At 54.5% G+C, this 25,002-nt stretch overlaps 1 long non-coding RNA gene across 1 annotated transcript; it reads right to left on the minus strand.

Moving 5' to 3' along the window:
- Positions 1 to 20,763: 20,763 nt before the first annotated feature.
- LOC140633042 (uncharacterized) lies at positions 20,764 to 24,379 on the minus strand. Its single transcript, XR_012030685.1, has 3 exons — positions 23,786 to 24,379; positions 22,977 to 23,328; positions 20,764 to 21,115 (listed from the first exon to the last, which is right to left on the minus strand). It is a non-coding gene; the product is annotated as an uncharacterized lncRNA (long non-coding RNA).
- Positions 24,380 to 25,002: the final 623 nt, after the last annotated feature.

Raw genomic sequence — 25,002 nt, forward strand, 5'->3', positions numbered from 1 at the left:
TACACACTCCTGGTGTCTCTTCCTCTTCTATAAAGACACCAGTTCTATTGGATCAGGACCTCACCCTTATGACCTCATTTAACTTTAATTCCCTCTCTAAAGGCCTTATCTCCAAATACAGTCACCTAGGGGGTTAGAGCTTCAGCCTCTGAATTTGGTGGGGACGGGGCGGGGGCACAATTCGGTCCATACTAATCACCATGGTCATCTTTATCACTGTTACTCTTTTCTATATCATCATCATCATCTTCTCCACCATGATCTTCATCATTATCTCCATAATCTCCACCATCATCTTCATGACCATCATCTCTACCTTCGACCACCATTATCTTCATCATCCCCACCATCATCTCTACCATTATCTTCATCATCATCCCCACCATCATCTCTACCATTATCTTCATCATCATCCCCATCATCATCTCTATCATCATTTCCATATCATCTCCACTATCATCTCCATTAATCTCATCAGTATACTGGTCACCATCATCATTGTGTCCACCATCCCCATTGTCATCATCACTACCACCGTTGCCAACATCATCTTCATCACCATCCTGGTCATCATCATCCTCACCACCATAACTATCATCACCACCTCCATCATCTAACTCCTATTAAACATCTGTTTCATATTGAGCACAGAGCTTTACCTGGTCAACTTTCATTTCATCCTCTTGACAACTGGTGAGGCAGGTACAGCCGTTGTCATCATTTTACATATGTGGAAACCGAGGCACAGAGCATACAAATTACTTTCCAAGGGTCATGCAGTGAGTAAGAGAGGGAGCTGAACTTCATACCCACCTTCCTAACCATCACACTCTCTGTCGTCATGGTGAGAAAATTCTTCTCTGTGTCTAACTGCTCACTCTCCTGCTGCAGCCATAGTCCACTTGCTATTTCTGACTTCAGAGGAGTACATGAGCAGAATCCAGTTAGGGATTCCAGGACTCCCCTCGCTGCTGCATTTCATTCATCTTCTCCCACACTCTCTCTTGGGGGCCTCCTTCACTCCTGAGACTCAATTATCGCCTTCCTGTTGCTAATTCCAAAACCCTTCACACTCCAAGGGGCTCTGCTTGCTTCCAGGCCTGCAAACAACAGTCATGGGGACACCTTCTCTGAGTTCTGATGCTTTGCTGGTATGTCACTGAGATGCCCAGCAGCCCTGCAAGGTGTTTGACCTGCCCACTTACAGATGGGAAGCTGGGGCCCAGAGAGGGGGACTAGAGCCAGGGTTGGGCCACTCCCATCTGGGCCCAGATTGTGCACCTTCCCTGCACCTGCTGCCTTCCTACCAGCTGCCTCGGGCTCTGTGCCCCCAGGGTCACTAATGTCACTGAGCACTGACTCTGGGCACCCCTCGAAGTGGACTCTGTGGGCTAAGTCCCTCGGTCCTCACAGCACCCTCTGGGAGGGGCCACCAGGGTCCACAGATGAGGTGTCACCCAGCACTGACCACCAGAAGCCTCGTTGGCTGCTCGTTCTGGCGCCTGAGCTCCTAACCCTGAGCTCCGCTGATGCACCTGCTGTGTCTCCTCAGTGTGGCCTCCACCGGGCCCACAGCATTTCCACCAGGAAAATACAGTCTTGGTTCAAGGGCCAAACCAAGTGCCACCTTCTCTGGGAAGCCTTCCCTGGTCTCCGCTCCAAGAGCTCTCCATCCCAGGGCAGGGTCCCTCTATGAAAGCTCAACTGCCCCTTTGCTTAGGCTGTATCCATGTGTCCTTCTCTCTCTCTAGACCGTGGGCCCACAGAGTGTGGCCCATGGTGGCACCCGTCAGCCCTGATGGGGGATCTCGTTGTGTAATAGGAACTGCACAGCCCCGGGGAGGGGGCTGGTAGGGTTTGTGTTAAGTGGGGAGAGTAACCCCTGAGCCTCTTCCAGGCTGGGTTGATGGCGGAGCTTGGGGTATCTAAGTGATCTCCTGCAGCCTCTTCCAACGTGGGGTTTACAATTCTATTACTCCAAAGTGCCCATTGGAGGAGAGCCATAGGGGGGATGCAGTAGGAGGTGGTGTGTGGAGAGGTGGCTGTGGAGGAGCAGGGCCGGACCTTGGAGGAACATAAACGCCAGGCTGCACAGCCAGGCCAGGCCAGGCCGATTCTGGAGCTGGGTGGGTGGACTGCCACCCATAGCCCTTTGCTATGTTCCTTTCTGGCCTTTGCCATGTTGCAGTCACAGCGGAGGGAACCGGGCCCATGGGATCATGCCAGTGACATCTGGAAGGCCATCAGGAGGGCTGAGCAGGACAGGGCTGGCTGGGAAGAGTGGTCTTAGAATGTCTCTTATATGAGAAGCTGTCCCCAGAGCCGAGAACAGTGCAGGCCAGCAGGAGGAGGGCAGCCACATGCCCAAGGAGGTCCTGGGCATGTGTGGACCCCAGGGTATAGGCCAGGAAACTGAGGCACAAGGGGTTAAGTCACCTGCCCAATGTCACACTGCCTGTAAGTTGTGGACCTCCTGCACCCCACAGCTCCCTCTCCAGAGTTGCTAGAAAAGCCCTCCATGATGATCTAGTCCTTTCCTTACTCTGCAGAAGGAGAAACTAAGGCCCAGGGAGGGTAAGAAACTCATCTGTGGTCACAGAGCAGGTCAGTGGCCAAACCAGGCCTCCAGTTTCCTCCTGGGGCCCCTGCCTCTGCAGGCAGCTCTGGCCACCTTCTCCTCAGGCCCTGGCAGGTGGCTGGCCCAGAGGCTGGAGAAGGCTGGGCACAGGGAGGCCTGGGGAGCTCTGGGGGGCCCCGTGACGATGGGCCGCTCCCACGGCAGCCGGCAAATCATGCCTTCCTTCTGCCCACACACCAGAGAGAAATATGTGCTTTGATAATGAAAGTCAGCTCGAGGAACAGATTAGTAGTGGTTATTGCGAGCAGTTTAATTAAGTGTCCTAAATACATTGAAACCTGAGTGTTTAATTTAGATTTACAGGGATAATTTAGATTTATAAGACCAATTATTATGCGTTAAGTATAAAAAAGTGCCCTTTGATTTTCATAGACAACATTTCTTAAAGTGTAGAAAGAACACTTTGTAAACTTCAGTTTCCCCAGGATTGAGGCTGAGCCAACAGGGGGTGTAGGGAGGTTGGCTCTCCTCCTCTCCTGGCTCTCCCTTCCCTCGGGGATCATAATTTCCTCCCCTGAGTGGTTGTTTAACCAAACACGGACACAGCCCCGCAGAAGTGGCACATACTTTAGTGATGAGACCACAACGGGCTGTGTCCAGAGCGGCTTGAGAGCCGACGAGCAGGGGTGGGGAGGCCCAGCGGGAGCTCCCAGGATGGGAGTCTGGAGCCCTGGGTGCGTATCCCTCCTTGGCACGGCCTGGCCTGTGACCTTGGGGTGCTCACTTCACCTCTGTGTGCTGTCACCTCCAGGGCTCAGAGCCGGTGGTCTCGAAGGTCAGCTGGCCCTGGTGGTTGGTGGATCTGGCCCCACGTGTGTGCGGAGATGACAGCTTGGTTCCCATTGGCTGAAGGATGCTGTGGCCGTGACTTCCCAATCTGTCTTGCTCTGTCACACACGCATCCCCTATAGTCCTGGGCGTTCTGTTCTCATGACTCTGAAGGAGATACAGCCTCTAGGGACCCAGTGGGCTCTGTGTCGGGCAGGCCTCCCTGCCAGTGGGATCAGGTCTGAGCTGCAGAGCAGTTGGCTAGAAGAGACGTGGGAAGACACAGGCCTGCACTGCAGGAGCCCATGGTCTGGGGCAGGGTAGGGGGCACGAGAGGCCAGCTCCCAAAGCTCTGCACATGCTTGAGACCACAGTGGGTGCCAGGGGTTGAAGGACGAGGCCTTAGGGGTCCTTTCCTCAAATGCCCCTGATTCCAGGTGGGGGCCCTGCAGAGGTTCACATGGCCTTCTGGTGACAGGTGAGGAGAGTGGGACTGTCATCAGCTGCCAGAGGAGTGCACTTGAACGTGGAGGCTTGGCTCCTGCCAGTGTCTCTCTCTCCTCATGCTCCGACTGCTGGTGTCTCACACCCAGTGTCCCCATGCCGCCTCTGGCTTTGTCTTATGTACCTGATTATGCTTAAGGATCCCAAGAAAGACAGGGGTAGGACTGCCAGCCCCTCGTGTCTGGGAGGGAAGGCTCTTCCCAGGACATTGCGTGTCTACTTTGCCCAAGAGTCGGCACACCAGAAATGCCAGGGCACTGACAACCTCCAGGAGTGGCTCTTGGACAACTGCTGTCTGGAGTTGGGGTATAAATGCCCCAGCTCCCTTGCCTTCAGGAAGGGATTCAGGCTGATTCTTGGGGCTTGCAGAGCATTCCAGGCTGAAGGAAGAGTGAGGGGGGGTGTGCATTTGAGGACTAGCAAAGAGCCCAGCCACGGGGCAGGTGGACAGGGGCACGGGTGACAGGCCAGGAGCAGGAGCATGATAGGCAGGGCTTGGAGGCATGACCTGAGATTCTAATCCAGGCTACAGCATATTGTAAGGGACTTGGTGGTATCCCTGTCTGTAGAGTGACATGTCCTGGAGGAGAAGGATCCAGTGCTTTCTGTTCTGGCTCTGTCTCTGCCTCTTGGCTGCTGCGTAACCTTAGGTATCCTCTGATCCTCGGTTTTCTCTTTGGCAAAATGGAGGTAATGATGGCCACTGGCAGGGCTGTGCTGAGGGAGGAGGAGGAGGGAATCCCAAAGCCCCTGGCTCCCAGGCAGCACTCAGCAAGTGCTGGCTCCTCTGCTACCAACTGCATATGACCGGAGAGGTAATGAGAGGTCAAGTTCACCAGGCCTCCCCAGGAAGGTCGTTCTCACAGCCCTGGGAAATATGCAGCTGGGCCTCATTTCCCACCTTTACCATAGAGGCTGAGAACATGGGATCTGTAGGAACAAATCCTCCTCACACCTTGGGCAGCCCACTTAGCCTCCCTGGGCCTCAGTGTCTCCTCTGTAACATGACATCATCATGGTTCCTCCTGAGAGGAATCACATGTGAAGATTATATGAGATCATGTGAACATGGAAATATAGCTGACATTTACCATATGTAGCTCCCAGAGGGTGGGGACTAGGTCAACTGCGTTCCATGACCATGGTCCCTCGTGGAGCATCATCTGGCCAAATCCATGGGTCCAATGTTCTCAGCTGAGCCTGGAGGCCCCTCAGGACAGTGAACTGAGCTCTAATTGAGTACATCCAAACTTTCCTTCAATTTCCCATCTTTTTTTCCCCCATGATCCCCATCATCTCACCAATCTGCTAGGTGCTGCCCTTGAACAAATGTAGGTCTCTATCTCTGGCCACCTGTCTGCTCAGGCAGAGAGGACACACAGATGTACTGCTCCAAGTTCTGACCATGGGAGGATCTGCACTCCTTGTAATTTTGAGGGACAGACTCCTGAGTGGGGCTGAAATGCTTCAGGAGTCCAGATGGGGCGGAGAAGGGGTGGAGTCATCTAAACAATCACTTTCCCTCATTTGACTTGTCATCAGGAGCCTCACATGAGGTCACTGGTGTGAGTGGAGGGAGAAGCAGCAGGGAGGAGCAGGGGCGGGCAGAGCATGGGCCGCCTGGAAGTCACAACCCACTTGTGACTTCCAGGTCTACTGGAGTATGAACTTGTACACACCAATTCCATCTGGTGACGAACAACTGTTGTGTGTGTCCAACTTTACAGCTTCAGTGAATCAGATAACACCTGCTTCCTGATAAGCCTCCAATGTCCCAGGGTCACCTGATGCCACATGAAGACTATCTTTTAAGGATGCAAATTCCCTTGAGGATCTGGGCTCACAGGTTCTGTATCTGCGCCATCTGTCACAGACACTTTGGGGATTATTAGAGGCTCAATCATGAGGTGCTAGTGGTACAGCAGCCTAGATTTTCTGTAGAGCCTTTCTTGACTTGGGTACTACTCATAATTAGTAAAAAATATTTGGAGCAGCGCACACTATGAGTAAGGAAATGTTACTTGCAACATCCAGAGACACCCCCCAACATAGCTCCTCTCACCTAATGGAAGGTAGAGCAAGGAGGAGCAAGTTGTCTGTCATCATAGAGGCAAAACAAGCTCCATTGCTTCCTATCCATGGGATATTGAGAGGGGGACCCTGAGACTCAGTTTCCCCATGAGTAAAATGGGAATCATCACATTGAAGACTGAATTAAGACATGATGTCTTGCACAGAACATGTCCTTCCCTGGTGCTTCTTGCTTCACTCTAACTCACGCTCCAACTTTCCCGAATGCCAGACCCCCTGGGGCTCTTATTCCTCACCTGTAGAACAAATGGGGTTTGGACCGAGGTTCAAAGCAAACAGAGCTCTGCTGTGTAACATCCCTTAACTGAAATGGGCAGGTTGGAACTGGAAGGAGTGGTCAGGGAGTCTCTGGAATGTTCTGAGCTGTGCACTTCACTGGAGAATGTGCTCAAACGTTAGACAGCTCACACTTCAGCCACCTACCAACTACTCTCCCACCCCCAGCTAATGTCGCCCTGGCAACACCACACTGGTCTCTATTCCCTTTGCTGTGGTTACTCTCAGCGCTGCTCAGTGGACAAGAAATTGCCACGGGCAGTGTGCTCTGTACACTGTGATGGTGGTTGGGGGATGATGGTGAGGACTTCAAATTGGATAGTTCTGAAGATTAGATTTGTAAGCTCCAGGGCCTTCCAGGGGCTTTAGTTTCTGAGCTTTGGGAATGGTCTTGTTTGGGCTGGAATTAGGAGTTTAAACCTTTTGGAGCTGAGGTTTGGGGGGTGCTAGAGATGTGGTGGAAGCTGGGGTCCCTGGGAATAAGCCTTAGAGGGTAGTGGTTGGCAGTGAAGGGCTTTTGGAGCTCCCATCCTGCCACCTACTAACCTAGTGGAGTCACATAGACTCTTTAAGACTCAGTTTCCTCCTTTGTAAAGTAGGATGGATACTACTTACTGTAATCAACACATGCAGCTTTGTCCCATCACTACCCCCTACTCTGGGTATATTACCCTCTCCCCTTCCTTTAGGAAACTGAGACTCCTATAACCCTCTGGCCAAGAGATTCCAACAGGCTACCTAATCATAGCCTCTCATCCATCCCTTCTCCTCATAGATGGTCGAAGGTCCAGCCAGACCAGTCCTAGTATTTTGATCCCTAGAAATAGTAACTGGTCCAAAGAATGGGCCCAAGACCCAGATTAGGCCAATGGGAATCCTTGGCTGGGCTTTGATATTTAGCTACTGGGAGGGAGCAGCACTTTCTTCCCTAAGGAATCCCAGGCGGGAGATATAAGCTTACAGCTGTCAATGGTTATGACTCCACCCCCACTCTTGCCTGCCCCATGATGAATTCCAGCAGTAAGGAGTCAGAAAAAGCCACCCCAACTCCCAGCACAGGTGAAGGGAAGCACAGGAAAGAGAGGTTAAGAGAGAACAGACCCAATTCTCTATTTGTAGCCCTTGGATCCAACCTTGCCTGAAGCAGGTATATCTCTGCTCCTTCTAGTTCTATGGAACACTGAACCTCTTTAGTTTGACCACTTTGGATTTAGTCTCTGACAAAAAACATCCTAACCAATGGATCTACTTCTCTGGGGACTCAGGCGTGGTGATTACATGGACTGTGTAGTAAAGGGTTTAGCAGCATGCTTGGGAACACTGGCTTTTATGACTGCCTTGTCACAGTCATTTATATGTTTGTTTTGAGTACAGGACTTGTTTCTACTCAACTCTAGGGTCCCTGTTCTTCACACCCCTTACCTGGGAAGGAAATAGAAGGTGTTCAAGGAGAGAGGAGCACCAAGAGCAAAGGTGTGGCTGCGAGTAAGCAGCGGCAGACTTGCAGGCACTTGGAGCCATGGTTCCTTTACATCCCTTCCTTGAGGGACCAAACTTCTTCTGAAGGAGACAGAATGGCCTATTTGTTCCAGTTAAGGTGTGGGGGGTGATCCTAACTGCTGACAACCACTTGTCAGCCTGGCCATATCAGGATGTCCAGCTGCTCACCTCATGCACCCTTGTCTGAGCCCCACTCCAGTTCTACCAAAAGATGCCTGACATGGCCCCTTCAACCTCTGGAAGGTGCCCAGGCTGGTGGAAACAGCTGGCATCACTCAGCTCTTCTTCCTGCTGCAAATGCAGGAAGATCAGGAAGGTGAGTGACCATGGCCCTTCAGCATGAATGCATTTGTTCTGTAGAAGGGGAAACTAAGGCCCAGGGAGGGCAAGAGTCTTGTCCAAGGTCACATAATGAGGTGGGTCACTGTCATTAAGGAGCTTGGCTTTCTTGTAGTGTCTTCTGCTTGGCCCAGGTCAGAATTTATCAATCTCCCCATCTATCCATCCATCCATCCATCCATCCATCCATCCATCCATCCATCTATCCATCCATCCACACATCCAACCATCCATCCACACATCCATCCATCCATCCATCCATCCATCCATCCACCCACCCACATATCCATCCATCCACCCACACATCCATCCATCCATCCAGTTACAATTGAGCTTCTGCTGGGAATGTGAAGATGGAAAGGGCCCTGTCCTGCTGGGGTTCCAGGCTGGTCCCCTGGGTCCTGATGTTTTCCGTGCTTCTGTTAGATCATGTTTCACTATCTGGCCTGGGCTTCTCTCAGGAAGGTGGATGTATGTCCTCGACTGACTGGGAGCCCCTTGCTGTCACACTCATGTCTTCCCCACTGGCCTGGAGCCAGCTCAGCTGTCAGTATGTGTTGGTGAATCAGGAACCCAAATGGGAACAGATTTGGAAGCAAAGCCATGGATCTTGGTGTCAAGAGGCCTGAACCTCAGTTCTCGCCCCTGCCTCTGTCAGATGGAAATAGTAAGCCCACCCTCAGGAATCGTGATTTGAAATAGCACTTATAAATCACCTGGGGCCCAACAGGAGTCACTGTGTGTCCTGCTGTGACCTGTAGCTCCCTGTTCCCAGGGGTCTGGGGGCATACTGGTCTCCCTCACCTGGCTGAGAGCTTCTTGGCAGGGGCAGGGGTCTGATGGGACCAGCACTTAGTCCTGTCTCAGAACCTGGTGCACAGGAGGTGTTCAGCAAACATCTGATGAGAGAGAAGAATGAGTGAGTGGGCTGGTAAGTTAGTGTTTACCCCTCTCTGCCCATCCATCCTCCATGATGTGTCCTCATACTACCCATGACTGCAGAGAGGCATTTTTTCCTTCTGCTCCCTCTCTTGGCCCTCGAGTGACTGGGAGAATTTTCATTCATTCACTCATTCATGTCACAAAGTTTATTGTGTGCTTCCTACATCCCAGGTTCTGTTCAAGGCACTCCGGATACCAAAGTGAACAAAATAATACCCGGTCTCTGCCCTGACTTGCGGCACTTTCAAACCAGAGGGCAGATTGATGACCAAAGAGGATACCAGCCCATAATGTCAGGGGGTGAGAATGCAAAGGGGATGGGAGGGAGGTGGCAGTTCAGGAAGGAGCAGGTGAGTGAAAGAGACACTGTCCTTGTTATCACCCCCCACCCCTGACCATGGCCCTGGGGTGGCACAAGCAAGTGAAGACCTTGCTTGGAAGCAGAGCCCCTAGGGAAGTAGAGTGGAGGGGAAGGGAGGGCAGGGGAGCAGGGAAGACAGTGGCAGCCCCTCTCCCGGGGTTGGGGCCCAGGTGAGCAGGGGTTAGGGTGTGAGAATGAGGAAGGGAGGTGAGGGAGCAGTCCCTGCTGTAGGTGGTGTCCAAGCAGGAGCTAGGCTGGCAACCAAATTAACCTATATTTCTCAGGGGTGCCTTTTCCAGGAACTGGCCTTGTCCTGCCCCTGTCCCTGCCCTTTAGGGTCCAGGACATCGAGGGCCTGCTGAGAACCTAGAAGAGCATACCCATTCATTCATTCTTCATCCATTCCCTGTAGTTCTGGGCTGGGCACTCTCAGGCAGCTTGGGAGGAGGCAGCCATGATGCCCTTTCCTGAGGTCTGAAGGATCCAGGCAGAGGGTGGTGAGCAGAGGCAAGGGTGGAGTGGGAGAAGCACTCACTTGGGGGTCAATGGGGACTTTTTCTGGCCCCGCAGAAGGAAAAGGCCCAGGTCCCAGTTCCCACCAGATCTTGTCTGCTGCTTGAGTGCTTGGGACTCTGTGCATCCTTCTCCCTGGCCTCTGCTACAGAATATAGGATTCTGGGGATCTAGGCTCAGTCCCTCACCCAGGGAGCAGATGATAGTCTGTTGCAGGGTAATGGATTGTCTACTTATCTTGTGAAGCATGTTGGTAGTGCCACCCCACTAATGAGGCTGTCCTGGAGAATGCACATGATCAGGCTGCAGACAGACCTGCGTCCATCACATGAACCAGGCAGAGAGTCATCAGTCCCCCTGGTGATAATGGCAGAGGCACATGGGACAGGAGAAAGAGCAAGCACAGGCTGGGGTGGTACACAGACTGGGCTTCAAATCCTGGCTTGATCTTTACTGTGTGACCCCAGAGCAAGAAGCTTCACCTCCCTGAGTGCCAGTTCCCCTAGCCGCAGCATACGGGTAATAAATCTGCTCGGGCCTGTCCTGAGGACAATACTGAACAGTTCACTCGAGTTCTCTGTGTGGAGGCTCTTTGACTTCTTCCTTTTGCCTATAATATCCATCCCCTTGTCTATCTCTTGAGCTCCTATTCACCCTTCAAAACCCCACAAAGCTATCCCCTCCTCTAATGACATCTGTCTTTTCAGTTTGGAACATCGAATCCTTTATGGCAACAGTACCTTGGTTTCTCCTGAGGAATCACCTCTCACCCCACAGTGGTCCTTGGGGAGGCTGACAGTGCCTCTTTGGGCTCCCTGGGAGATCCCTGTAGCTCTCTCTCATGGGCCAGGCGTTATGTTATGTTATGAGTGTGTTATGTGGGTCAACATATCTAAACATCACTAAAAGAGAGTGAATGGTAATATTTATTACCGTGGAAAGAGGTGCAGCTAGGTCTCATTGGGATAAGCCGCAGTGATGGATATTTATGCAGAGGCTGACGGATCAGAGGCCTGGCGGGAGGCACATTCACCCTGTGGTTCAAACACAGAAGCTTTAATGCGGGGCTGCTGGTGGAGGTGAGGCTCCCCAAGGGCAGTGGCCCCTGCAGCCAACGGGACAAGGACAGGGACGGTGCTCCTGGAGCCCCATGAGAGCTGGAGCCCCAGGAGGGCCGCCCCAGGAGCGGTGGTCTCTGGGAGGATGCAGGCTGCGGGTGGAGGCAGGGGGGGAGTGGGGAAGAGAGACCCGACCTTCCTCTGCTCCCACCATCTGAACTCCAGGGGTAGGGGGGCTCCCGCTGGTCCAAGAACAGGAAAGCCAGCCTGCCAGGAGCCCCCCACTACATCCATCCAGGCGGGCCTCCTCCGCACGGAGCAGGACAGAGCCGGCGGGAAGGGGTGAAGGCGGAGTGCCGGGCGCAGAGCATCCCTGACATGGCAACAGCCTTACCGGGGGTGCATTTTAGGGATTTGCAATTCTGTTTTTGGTGTCATTTTTTGCAGCGAGAATGAACCACTTTAAAACAATGAAGCTTCTTAAGTGATCAGAAGAGGAAGCTGGGGAGCCACACAGAAACCCTGTACGGCCTCCGCCCTCAGGGCCAGAATGTGGGTGAAGAACAGATGAACTTGACCTCATGGCCCCCACGGAGAAACGGAGTCTCAGAGGCTCACTGAGGCTCGGCAGGTGAACCACGCTGCGGTGACAAGTAGGCCAGGAGCCCTGGGTGGCCTTCGGCAGGTCCCGCCCCACAGGGCCTTGGTTTCTAGTGAACGGAGACTAATGACTCTGAACCTTTTTATCAGGAGGAGGAGAAAACAGACACCGGGCCCTGGAAGGTGCTTGTGGTGCTTCCAGGATGATTCAAACCGGAACCGAAGCCTCAGAATCAGTGCTCTTTGGGACGGGTCAGAAAAGCAGAGCTGGTGCTGCTGCGGGGGTCTGGGTAGGGTCGGGGGGGCCCCTGGGGCACTGAGGGGAGAGCCCGGCAGCTGGAGGAGATGCAGAGACAGGACTGGGGCTGAGGCGGAGGCCCCCACCCCTGCCTTACTTGGATGTGCGACCTTGGGCAAGCCCCTTGGCCTCTCTGTGCCTCAGTTTCCCAGCTTTAAAAAAAAGGGTTGAACAGATAATGCCTGTGGTCCTTCCAGCTCTGTGTCCATGTTGAGTGGGGGAATCCCACCACAGGTAAAGCTCAGGGAACTTTCTTCCCCAGAGGTGACCCCTCACAAGGGTAGTTAATCCCGGCTCAGGCCCACCGTGGAATGAGCTTTCCTAGAGAAATGTCCAGCAAGGGGTGGGGAGGTCAGGATGCCATCTGGGGTCCTATGTGAGGGCTCAGGCCCCAGTCAGGGCCTGGCCAGAAGCAGATGGCAGGGCAGAGACACCCCCCACCCACAGTAACCCAGGGAATCCCAGACCCAGGAGGCTCACCTTGGAGGGGGCGCACACGTGTTCACCCAGGAGTGCGGGAGCTCGGGAACCGGCAGCTCTCACCCAAGGCCCCCCTGGGAGTGGGAGCAGCTCCGGACGGGAGCCCAGTGCCCTGTGGCTCACGAGGTCCTGACTCTGCGCCCTCGGGTGGAGCGCTGTCCTCGCCGCCGCCGGCAGCGTCCCCCCGCGCTCAGCCCAGCTCTTGGCGCGGTGGCCCCGGGTGTCCCCTCCGGGCCCCTGGGATGGGCTTTGGGGGGAACCCACCGCACCGAAGTCCCAGTGCCCTCCTGTCAGCAGGAAGTGTCCCCCCCCCTCCCGCCCCCACCGGCCTTGCCGATCCTCAGGTTCCCGTTTGCCCTGGGCGTCCAGGGCCCCTGCCTCCCGGGCTGCGCGGAGGACGAAGCCGACGACATTCATCTCCTCCATCCAGACCGTCATTTCTTGACACGGTGCTGGTCATCCTCGTACTTTCCCCGGATCCTCCAGACAAGGGGGTGCCGTGATCGCCCCCGGGCTGACGAGGGCACCTCAAGTCCACGGCCGCGGGCAGCAGGGCAGGACGCACAGCCGAGCCTCCTGCAGCCCAGCCGGCCGCCCCGCCCTCAGCCCCGGCCCTTCTGCAGACAGGGCGCCCAGCAGAAGGGACCTCGTTGTCGACAAGGAACGCGGGGCTTTCGGACCAGTGTTGAACCAGGCGAGGCGCGGCCACCTGCAGCTGCTCTGCTGCCCTTGCTCGGCCTGGCGACCGGAGGGCAGGTAATCTGGTTACAAGTGTTGAAATATTGCTTGATGTTCCTGACGGTCCCTCTGCGGGGGGACAGATTGTCCTGACATATGGTTGGTGGGAGGGGAGAGAGAGAGAAAGAGAGAGAGAGAAAAATACTGGGAGAGCAAGGACAGAGACAGAGACACAGAAAGAAAAAGAGAAAAAGAGAGACAGAGAGAGACACAAAGACAGGGAGAGATAGAGGATATGCATAGACTAACCTATAAATACGGTAAATATGGAAATGAACTATTTTCTATGAGACTAGAACAGTCATGGGATTTTGAAAAAGCAAGCTCTCCCAGACCCCTCCCTCTCCCTCCCCTGGTGGGGACAGGTGCACATACAGGTGTGGGGCCCACAGAGCGTGAGTGCGGGGGACCCCCTGGGGCCCCATCTACAGCAAACAGTGACCCAGTTGGGCAGAGGATGAGAGGTAGGCCCCATTCGTTCCTCCCAGGTGAGGGACTTTGTGATTGTCTTCCCAACATGGAACAAGGGGGGACCACTCTGTTAGCTGGCTGATGGGTGTGAGGCCCGTCTACCTTGTGGGTGTGCGGAAGGGGACTAGAAGGAGGAGACCTCTCTGTCCATCCCTTGCCTTCAGAGGGTCACGTGCCATGCACCCCAACTCCTCCTTCATGCATCCAGCCTGGAAACATTTGCGTGGCCTGTGCTGGATGCTGAGGATGGGGTGAACTGATGTGGTTCCCGCCCTGGGGGTGCTGGGACAATGCGGGAGCAATTGGAAACCAGACAACCACGGAGTGGTGTGACAGGGCCGTCCTGGAGCTGAGCTGCCAGCGTTTCCTGAGCACCTACTATGTGCAGGGCCCACTCTGAGCTCCGGATGCCTGACCTTGCCCAGCCCCTCTCCCCCAGGACCGCTGCTGTGTTCTCCACCCTAGCAGCAGGGCTTCGGGGCTCGGGCAGGCTGCCACAGCCAGGAAAGGGCTTGTCTACTACAGTGTGACAAACCACCCCAAAAGGCACAGCTTAAAAAACAACCCTCCACAATGCATAAGGGCCTGGCAAGTGGGGCTGGTGTGTGCTCTCCACCACTTCAGTGGGGGTGGCTCCCCCGGGACGACAGGTTGTTTCCTAGGCAATTCCCTCACATGGCTGGCAAGTGGGCGCTGCTGGCAGCTGTGAGCTCCTGGGCTGTGGCTGGGGCATCAGTGCTGCTCAGAATTGCTCACAGCATGGGGGTGCATCCCGGGATCTGGGATCCCCAGAGGGCAAGGTGGAGGACCCACTGCCTTTCACAGTGCAGCCTGGGACTCTCACAGCGTCACTCGCAGGTTCAAGGGGAAGCCCGCCTTGTCACACTGCAAGCAGGGCACGTGGATGGAGGGCAGCTACTGTCAGGGCCATCTGTGGAAGATGCAAGGTGCCTCAGAGGCAGAGCCGGGACTTGAACCCAGATCTGCCTGCCCCAGGCGGGCCCTGAGTGGGAAGGTCCTTGCCTGTGCAGACCGACAGGGCTCTGGGTATGCCTGGCGGCCCTTCCTAAGAACCAAATAAACTAGATCGCCCTTCCCAGAGGCCGCCTCCTCACACAGGTGTGCAGATGGATCACGGTGACCCTCTGGGCTTCCCGAGGAGGCTGGAGCCAGCTCTAGGCCCCACAGACCGCTCTTAGGGGCTGGCCTGCCTGCAGGAAATCTCTCTGCTCCTTTCTTTAGCTGGGACCCTGTGATGCTGGGCTGTCCAGCACAGGTGACTCTGGTAGGGGCCAACTCTCTGACATGCCTCTTCCCCAGCAGTGAGGATGCCATCACCACCCGAATCTACGGGGCCTCCTGACACCCCCTCTCCATTCCCATCCCAACCTTCAGCACATTCTGTGGGTGGGCCATGCACGCGACCCCAGAATCACCCACCTCTTCCATCCCCACGGCCTCCTATTCTCTGTCACCCAGCTCGCCCTGAATGACTGCCGCCGGCCTGCCTGAGCCTCCAGCCACTCTCCAGGAGCCCGCCGGGAACTGTCTGAAGGTGTCAGTTAGATCCTGCTTCTCTCCTTCCTAACCTCTCCTATGATGCCTCACCCTTCTTCTGGGGCAGCTTCCAATCCGCACACCTCCTTCCTCACCCTCAGGCCTGGAGTAATCTGCCTTCACCCACCAGCCTCAGCAGCTTGTCCTGTTCCTCACACGTGCCCAAGCTCTTTCCTACCTCAGGGCCTTTGCACACAGAAGGCTTTTTCCATGGCTCTTCACATGGCTGGTTACTTCTTATCCTGTAGGTTTTATGCCACCCTGTGACATCTCTTGTTGACCCACCTGAGCAGGTCTGGTGGCAACAAGCCAGTTGCCTCATTATTCATTCCCCCCCCTCTTCCCTAGAAATAGAAACCGTGGTGTCCAGCAAGCACGAAGTCTTGCAGGATTGAGGACATTTCCCAGCCTTCCCATTTCATGGCTGGGGGCTGGTTGTGTGACTTTGCCTGGCTAAGGTGACATACACATTCTGGGCCTCTGCGGGCATCCAAGTGAGACCCCATGGAGGCTTGGGTCAGGCTTCAGTCCATGACACTGGTGAGAAACAACCAGATCCTGGCTGTATTTTGAATGTAGGGGCAACACGGTGTGCTGGAGGATTGGGTGTGGGGTGTCCCCCACGGGGTGTGAAAGAAGGTTAGAAGTAGAGGAGACTCTAAGGTTTTGGCCTAAGCAACTAACCGCGTAGACTGATGGAGGTGGGAGGCTGTGGGGAGGGCAGGTCTGAGAGGAGGCTGTGGAGTCTGCTTCAGGCCATGTTGAGTCTGTGATGCCAAGTTGGGTGGGAGTCAGAATCCGGTGTGTGCACCCGGAGTTAACAGGCCTGCCGGACTGGGGAGAGGCCTCTGTGGGCTGTCAGAGCACGGACGGTACCTAAACCACAAGATGGGAGCCCCGGCTCCGGAGTCAGCAGGCCGGCATCTCACCCCCAGCTCCAGTCTGCCAGCCGGTGACCTTGCAGCCATTCAGAACCACCCCAGGCTCAGTTTCCTAATCTAGACAACATAACAATCCCTACTTGCAGAAAGTCTAGAGTTCAAATGTTTAAAGAATTAGCATAGTCTGGTGGTGACCCGACCGGCCCTCAGTAAATGCCATCACATGATCCCAAAGTCCCTGGCTGGTAAACATGGTCCGCACGACCTTCCGTTCAGCACCCTTACCTCCTACTTAATCCATACGACAGCTCTTCGACGTAAGGACACCACCCCTTCATTCCGGGGACGAGGACGTGGAGGCTGGGGAAGGCACCTGACTCATTCGGGGTCTCCGCTGTTACACAGCAGCGTGGGGCTCCGGTTTGCCCCCACGTTAGGCTGACTCCAAAGGCCTCCAACTGCTCTGCTCCGTGGCCGGTCTGGGTGGTGTTGACAGCTGGAGGATCCCTTGATGCGACACCAGATGGCCGGTGTGTGGCCCGGGCACTGATTTGTGTCAGAGGTGGTGGCCTCTCGGACAAGGCAGCCGGTAGGACGGGAAGACGAATGGCCCAGGCTGGCTCTGCCCAGGGCCGCAGGCCTTGCAGGTGTGGGGAGTAGAAGCCCCCACCCACCCAGATCCCCATAGAAAGGGTTTCTAGAAGTGCAGACGGGCCGGCTGTCTGCTGCCAGAAGCTGAATTTGCTTCTTATGTCATCATAAATGCGGCCAGAGGAGCCGGCCGAGGCAATGATTACTCCTCACGACCTCTCCGGTGGCCCCTGACTGGGACACGTCCTACATCCTGGGCACCCGGGAGAGGAGCCGTGGCTTTGATGGATGTGGAAGCTGCTCGCAAGGCCCTCACCGGGAGCCTGCCCGCCACCCAGCCCCCCCGGGTCCCTGGAGGACCTCTGACAAGCCACGGCCGAGGACCCTGCTGGAATCAGGGTGGCGATGCTGGGCCAGAACCTACTTTGCCATGTGGGGGGTGGCGGGGACTCCAGCATCTGAGGCCTTGGTCTGAGGGCCTCCGCCTGGCGGGGGCTTGGAGGCAGGCCTGGCCGTCGGTGGGCCCCCGGGCCTCAGCTGAGACTGGGGGGAAGCTGCCATGGGCCGTGGGGCTCCCGGGGCCGGGGAGGCTGGGTGCTGGCGTGGGGGGCAGGGAGCATGGTTTCACCAGGTGTAGGTGAGGACGGGGCTTTGGATGTGGTGATGCAGCCACACGCAGCTTTATTTGGCACCTGCCGTGCCTGGGGCGCGTGGCCAAGAGCTCTGTGGGATTGTCACGGGCCGCTTCTGATGAAGCTCGTGAGCTAGGTACTCTCATCCCCGTTTTACAGATGAAGAGATAGAGGCTCAGGGAGCCTGTGACTTGCCCAAAGTCACAGAGGCACCAAGTGTCACACAAACTGCAGCAGCCACAGTGACTGATGGGGAAAAAATAAGCCAGATCACATGACTTGCCTGCTCAGACCCTCCGGTGACCTACTGCTCTGTAAGTAAAGGCTGAGCTCCTGGCCGTGACCGCCAGGGCCCTTCCCCGCTGTGGCCTCTGCCCGTGTCCCTCCTGCCCGCTCCTCTGCTCGCTCTGGCCTCATTTCTTCTCATCAATCCGAGCTCTGTGTCTGGATGCCCTTCACCAGTGTCTGCACGGCTAGTCCTTCTAGGTGTCCGGGTCCAGCTCAGATGGCCCGTCCTTGAGGGCCCCTCCCTGAATGCACCGAGGTGACCTCCTGCCCCACCGTCCCCGTCACTCTCAGGGTCCTGCCCTGTGTATGCTCTTGTGGCCTTCTCACCGTGGGCAACTAGCTAGCTCCTCATTGGTTGGTTGCTCACTGCCTCCCCGGCCAGCCTATGGGAGGGCTGGCGCCACGTGGATCTGGTCCCTCTGTGTCCCCTGCTCTGAGACAGTGCCTGGCACGTGGCAGGCACCCAGTGACTATTTGTTGAGTGAATGAAAGGTGCAGAGCCAGGGCTCAAACTCAGCCAGGCCTGTCTTACTCCCAAGCCCATACTTCACATTTCTTTCCAGCTTTATTGGGATAAAATTGACATATAATTTGTTCAGGTTTAAAGTATACAAGGTAATGATCTGATGCATGAATATATTATAAAACGACTACCACCATAAGGTTAGTTAACACATCCGCCACCTCAAGTGATGTCCGTTTTTTTTTTTTGTTGTTGTTATGATGAGAACATGAACTATTCTCTTCATAACTTTCAAGTATATAATACAACGCAGGTGCGTACAGTCACGATGCTGTACATTAGGTCCTCAGAAGTTACTCACCCTATAACTGGGAGTTTGCACCCTTTCATCAACCTTCCCCTCACGCCCCCCTGCCCTGGCGGCCACCCATCTACTCTCTGTTTCTATGTGTTCCGCTTTTTCAGATTCCACACGGAAGTGAGATTATGCGGCATTTGTCTTTCTATGTCTGACTTATCGCCTTCAGTAGGATGCCCTCCAGGTCCATCTGTGTTGTCATAAATGGCTGGATTGATAGCTGAATAATACTTCATTGTATATATATTTTTTTCTTTTCTGTTTATCTGTTGACGGGCACAGTTTCTTCTTCGTGTCTCAGCTATCGTCAATAATGCCGCAGTGAACATGAGGGTATAGCTATCTCTTTGGGAAAGTGATTTTGTTTCCTTAAGATAGATACCAAAGGAGATGGAATTGCTGGACCTAATACGATTAGAATAAAAAAATTCTATTTTTATTTTGAATTTTTGAGCAAACTCCATCCTGTTTTCCCCAGTGGCTGCGTCCCCACCAATGGGGTACAAAGACTCCCTTTCCTCCACATTCTTGCCAACACTTGTCATTTCTTGTCTTTTTGATGATAGCCGTTCTGACAGGTGTGAGGGGATTGCTCATTGCAGTTTTGATGTGCATTTTCCTGGTGATGAGTGATGTTGAGCACCTTTTCATGTGCCTGCTGGCCACCTGGATGTCTTCTTTGAAAAAAAGGTCCATGCAGATGCTCTGCCTATTTTTAATCAGATTATTTGTTCTTTTGCTGTTGAGTTGTTTGAATTCCTTATATACATTTTAGGTGTTAAGCCCTATCAGATGTATGGTTTACAGATATATTCTCCCATTTTGTAGGTTGCCTTTGCATATTGTTCTTTGCTTCTTTTGCTCTGTAGAAACTGTTTAGGTTGCATTACTACTCATTAGTTTTTGCTTCTGTTATTTGTGCTTTTGGCATCATAGACAAAAAAAATCATTGTCAATGATTTTTTTTTTTTCTGCAAGATCCATGTCAAGGAGCTTTTCCCTTATATTTTCTTCCAGGAGTTTTATGGTTTCAGGTTTCAGGTCTAAATCTTGCAAGTGGTGTAAGGTAGGGGTTAATTTTCTTATTTTGCGTGTGAATATCTGGTTTCCCCAATAGTCTTCATCAAGAGACTATCCCTTTTCCAGTGAGTATTCTTGTCTCCCTTGTCAAATGTTAGTTGACCATATACGCATGGGTTTATTTCTAGGCTCTCAGTTCTGTTCTTTTGTTCTGTGCTTTTTATGCCGGCATCAGACTGCTTTGATTAGGACAGCTTTGTGATGTAGTTTGAACAGGAAGTGTGATGACTCCAGCCTTGTTCTTTCTTAAGATTGCTTTTGCTATTTGGGGTCTTTTGTAGCTCCATTTAAGTTTCAAGATTTTTAAAAAAGATTTATTTATTTATTTATTTGAGAGAGAGAGAGAGAGTGTATATGTGAGCACACAGGGGGTAGCAGGGGTAGAGGGAGACAGTTTCAAGCAGACACCTGGCCGAGTAGGAGCCAGACACAGGGCTTGATCCCAGGACCCTGAGATCATGACCTGAGCTGAAATCAAGTCAGCCGCTCAACCCATTGAGCCACCCAGGTGCCACTTTTTTCCTTTATTCCTCCCCTTTTAAAGAGATTGATTGATTGATTGATTGATTGATTTTAGAGAGAGAGAAAGAGAGAGCCTAAGTAGGGGGAGGACACTACACCTGGCACATTCCTCAGCCCATCCCTGGCCAGCAAGTGTTTGTTGAGTGACTGTGTGAGAAAGTGGATAGGTGCCTACCCGTCACAAGCAATCTCCAGGGTGCCTACACTAGATGACAGGCTACTCATCCCATCGGTGTGGCCTTCTCAGCCAGCCTCTCCTCTCCCATCGGGGGGACGATCCCTGTCCCCTGGCCTGGCTCCGAGGCCCCTCACTCTGCCGTCATCACCCATTCTGTCCTCTATAACACAGGGGGCTCCCCCCTCCACCTTCCTGCCAGGAAAAGTTCCCAGACAGGGAAGTAGGCCTTTCGAGGGGAGATCTGGCCTCCAGTTAAATAAAGTTTACTGGAACCTAATGAAATGCTTTTATGATGTGACATAATTCAAGGCCACCTTCCAGCAGATGTCGCTTTGGAGGGATAGATTTGCCCAGCTGGACTCCGGGGCTCATTCAGAAGCACACGGAGCACCTACCTGCTGCTTCTGATGCGAGCAGCCCCAGGAAATGATAATGTCTACAAATCAACTTATTCAGCCCAAGTGCAAGGAGCCAAGTTTCCAGCAGGAGGAATTAAAATCATGGCTGGGGAAGTGAAGCTGTTGCTGTCAAGCCAGGCAGTTGTGCTGACCAGGTCCAGCTTTGAAAGCCCTGGGGGAACGGGATGCTCAGGGCACATCCAGAATGCCAGCGACGACACAGACCCAGCTACCTGGTCCCATGAGAGGCTTTATGGACAAGAAAACCGAGGCCCATGGAGGCAAAGGTGGTGGTGGTGGGGGGGTGTTGCTGCCCAAAGTCACACACCCTGAGGCAGTGGCAGAGCTGGATTCGAATCCAGACAGACCTGCTCCCACCCCTCCAACTTCTCGGAAGAGCATGCAGGCTGGGAACTGTGCGAAGCCAAAAACAAAACCAGACAAAAAAATCACTGCCCTCCCAGCCTGACTCACAGGTCGCACCTGCCGCTGTGTGTGGGCAGCAGCTTGGGAACAGGGGGCCCTGGGATGTGGTGCTGGTTCTCTCACACACTCGCTGGTCACTGCTCTCTGGGTTTCAGCTTCTTTATCTGTAAATGAGAAGACAGAGGATCTCTAGAGTCCTTTAGCTTCAAAAAAATCACTCTGAGCCAGTTTCCCCATTCAAGGGGCCTAATGCTCTATTTCTCAGGTTGCCGTGAGGGTCCCATGAGGCCCAAAGATGCTCCTTGGTGCAACTGTGTGAAAGCTACCCCACAAACAGCATTATCGTCGCTCAACCTCTGCAGCAAGGTGATGCTCAGGGTTGCCCTACGTGCTCATCTGAGCTGCTAAAAGTGAAGGGAAAACCAGAGTGTCATCCCCTGGGGCAGCTGGTTCCCAAACCAGGGCGGCACTGTGATCTTGGAGGCCCTAGACCCTCTCCCCATAAGGTCAGGGTGTCCCTGAAGCCAGATTCCTCTCACGGTCCCAGCAGATCAGATCTCAGGCTGCCTGTCCGAGGGCCCTTGGTGGAGCTGGGCCATGGAGCCAAGAGCTGGGGAGGAGCACTGAAGGCCCGGGAGAGGGAGGAGGACCTCTGGCTCCAGATGTTGGTGAAAAAGGTGAGCTCTGGAGTCAGGAAGACCGGTGGCCAAGAGCTGGCTCATGACTCAGTATCTGCAGGATGCTGGTCAAACCCCTCGCCCGTCCTAACCCTGGGTCTCAATGAGCATTCTCTCGACGGTGATGCTCGCAGGGCGCCAAGCACCACGCCTGGCCCAGGGTAAGTTCCCAGGACGCAGCAGCCAGTGCGGCAGGTGCACCTCCACAGAGCCCACCCTGCGGCCCGGGCTGTGGGGGCAGGAGGACCAAGGGGCTGGTGCGTGGGGTTGCGGAAGGAGAGACACCCAGACACAGAGGTCTAACTGGTTACACTTAGCCTACTTGTTACCGCGTTAACGAGGGCACGAATTATTTCGAATTATTTGTATCTAACAGCGATTACAGTGGAGAGTTGGGTCAGGGGTTCACTGACGAGCGGGGATTATAATAATTATGGTAACAACAAGTCAAAGGCAAAACTTAGTGTCAGCCGATCATTCTGGAAGAAATGTCAACGTCAACCATGAGCAAATGACTGTCACACGTATAAACAGTGCATGTGATCATTCGTTGGAGGGCGGAGGGAGGTGACAAGAGCTGACTGTGGGGTCGGACTGTAGTTTAACTGTCTGCCTGCTTCTGGTTCAGGTGGATACTGGCCTCCTAGAACGGCCTGGGGAGAGTCCGCCCTTCTATTTCTCAGTACCATCCGTCCTAGCTGAAGAAAGGATTGGTGGCTCACAGCAACTTGGGCCTGTCCCCCCCCAGCACCCCCCCCCGTTGTCCCCTCTCTGCAGAATAAGCACTTGTCTTCTTCCTGTGATTTTTTTTAAAGATTTTATTTATTTATTCACAAGACACACACACACACACACACACACACACACAGAGAGAGAGAGAGAGAGAGAGAGAGAGAGAGAGGCAGAGACATAGGAGAGGGAGAAGCAGGCTTCCTGCGGGGAGCCTGATTCGGGACTCGATCCCAGGACCCCAGGATCATGACCTGAGCTGAAGGCAGATGCTCAACCACTGAGCCACCCAGGCGTCCCTCTTCTTGTGATTCTGAACCTGGCTGCCCCTGCCCACAGCTGACCCTCAGGGCTGAACTCCTGGGCAGCCTGGGCTCCTCCCTCCCCAGCCCTCAGGTAGGGGCCCGTTCTGCAGGATACCTTTCCCTCCCCTCTTCTCTGGCCCCTCTGCCTCCCCCTGCTCCCAGGCCCTGCTCCTCCCTCACCTGTGTCATTACAGCTTCCCCTCAGGGCTCTGGTGTCCCCACCTCTAGTCCCTGTGCAGGGACAGTTTTCAAAAAGCCCCATGAGAGCCAATCAGGGCCCTGCTCTTCCCCTGCCCCCCTGCACACTCCATTACCTGAAAAGCCGGGATTCCCAGTGATTCCCCTGGGGCACCCCTCCTGTGGAGGGAGGGCTTCTGTGTCCCCACGGTGTCTGCTGGCGGAGGCTGAAGCACCCAGCCACTGGCATTTTTGTTCTTTGATCTTCCCCATTTAGTTCTATTTCAAAATTCCACACATTTTGTCCTGACACATCCAAGGTGTGTTTGATATAAAATAAGGGGCCTTTCCCCAGGTCTTGGAGTAGAGGCGATACTCTGGGAAGAGGGCCCCCCCCGCCTTGCTCCGTGGCTCACTGCTCTGCCTTTCCCGGTGAGGCCAGCGATCAGAGCTCGGGACCCAGATGTCTTCTAGGGTGTCCCCTTTACCCTAAGGTCAGGAAAAAAATCCCCTTTATTTCATATTAAAACAGTCATGAATGTGTCATGCTGAGGGTCCTCAGGGTCACACAAGCCCCAGGCTCCTCTGAGCTCGCCCTTGACTCACTTCCCTATGTCACCACCTGTCCCCAGCAGCCCTTTCCTCTCAGCCTGGCCCTCAGATCCCAAACCCAACAGAGGTGCACAGCATGTATATGGGCAGCACACTCCCTCCCCACTGCTCAAACAACCCTACCCTGCTCACCATTTGTCACTGTTCCCTAGACAGAGCATGGATATCCCCACAGTCCCCTTGAGTTGGGGGAAGGGAGCTGGTGCAGATGAAGCACCTACTGTGTGCCAGGGGCCATCAGGGGCCCTTCCAATGCACTGTCTCCCCTTAAAGATTTCCCCAACCCCTTGCAGGTAATGAAACTGAGCCCCAGAGAGACAGAGACGCCACCCACCTCAGCACACAGTGTGGCCCCCGGCCTGGGATGGGGTCCCTGTGCTCTGGGGCTCGTCCCTGGCCCCCACTGCTACTTCTTTGCTGGAGAGGTTAGCAAAGGAGCTGAACCTTCTAATTATTGTCTGAGATGAATGGAATGAGCTGGGAATGAGGCTGCGATGATCTCAGAACGGGAGAGGGGCTCGGCCTCAGCTGGACAGGGAGGGGGCACAGGCAGCTTCCTGGGCCTCTGAGCACCTGCTGTGAGCCTGTGGTTTCCATCCCAAGCTCTGCTGGAGCTTGCTGGGGCAGCAGACCTCCCCACTCCCTCCCGACGCTGTGCATCAGAATCCCCAGTGAGGTGCTCGGAAATGCAGATTCCTGAGCCTCGCCCCAGGAGTCTGATTCCTGCTCTGGGATGGGCAGGGGGAGATCGGCCCCCTTGACTGTGGCCCTGGTGTCTGTAATGCCTTTGTCGGCATGTTCAGGCTCGGTCCCCACCCTGGGGGTGCCTGACGACCAGCTCTGCGCAGGCTTCCCCTGCCCCCGGCCCTCCTCCAAGGTCTTGGCTGGGCCTGAAGGGGGTGCCCACCGCAGCCCATCCAGCTCTGGCCTCGGCGTCTCTCCTCAGTCCCTCGCCTTTGGTGGTGGACAGGGTGCCAATGGCAGAGCCATTGTGACCTGTGACACAGGTCTGTGACCTTGGGCAAGTCACTTAATGTCCCTGTGCAGGTGTTTGCTCATCTGTAAAATGGGCATCATGGCAGTCCCTCCCTCATGAGGTGGTTGTGTGGACTGAGTCACACTTGGCAGAGAGCCTGGTCTGAGGCATGCACCCCAGCAGCTTAGACATGTACGTAACCTGCTGGGTAACCTCAGGCACGTCACACGGGCGTCGTGAACCTCAGTTCCCTCATCTGCACAATGGTGAGGGCAACCCTCCCCTCTGGAGACCGATGTGAGGGGGGAGGGGATGAGGTCTGTGAAGTACCTGAACTCCCGGCCCCGCCCGTGAAGCCCTGAGGTGGGTAGAGAGATTCATCTCCACCAACCCTTCTATGCGGAAGACTCCGCGTCTACCTACCACGCACATCCAGCCTCCTGCATCCCGTCGTCTCCACGTGTCACCTGGTGATGGTGCACAAGTGCACCGTCCTCCTGGAGGGTCAGTGGAGACCCCATGAGCAAAGGCTCGCAGAGCTAGTGCAGGCCTGGGCGCCCGGGAGCGCTCAGAGA

This window comes from Canis lupus, chromosome 5 (assembly GCF_048164855.1).
Source record: "Canis lupus baileyi chromosome 5, mCanLup2.hap1, whole genome shotgun sequence".
NCBI classification, from domain to species: Eukaryota; Metazoa; Chordata; class Mammalia; order Carnivora; family Canidae; genus Canis; species Canis lupus.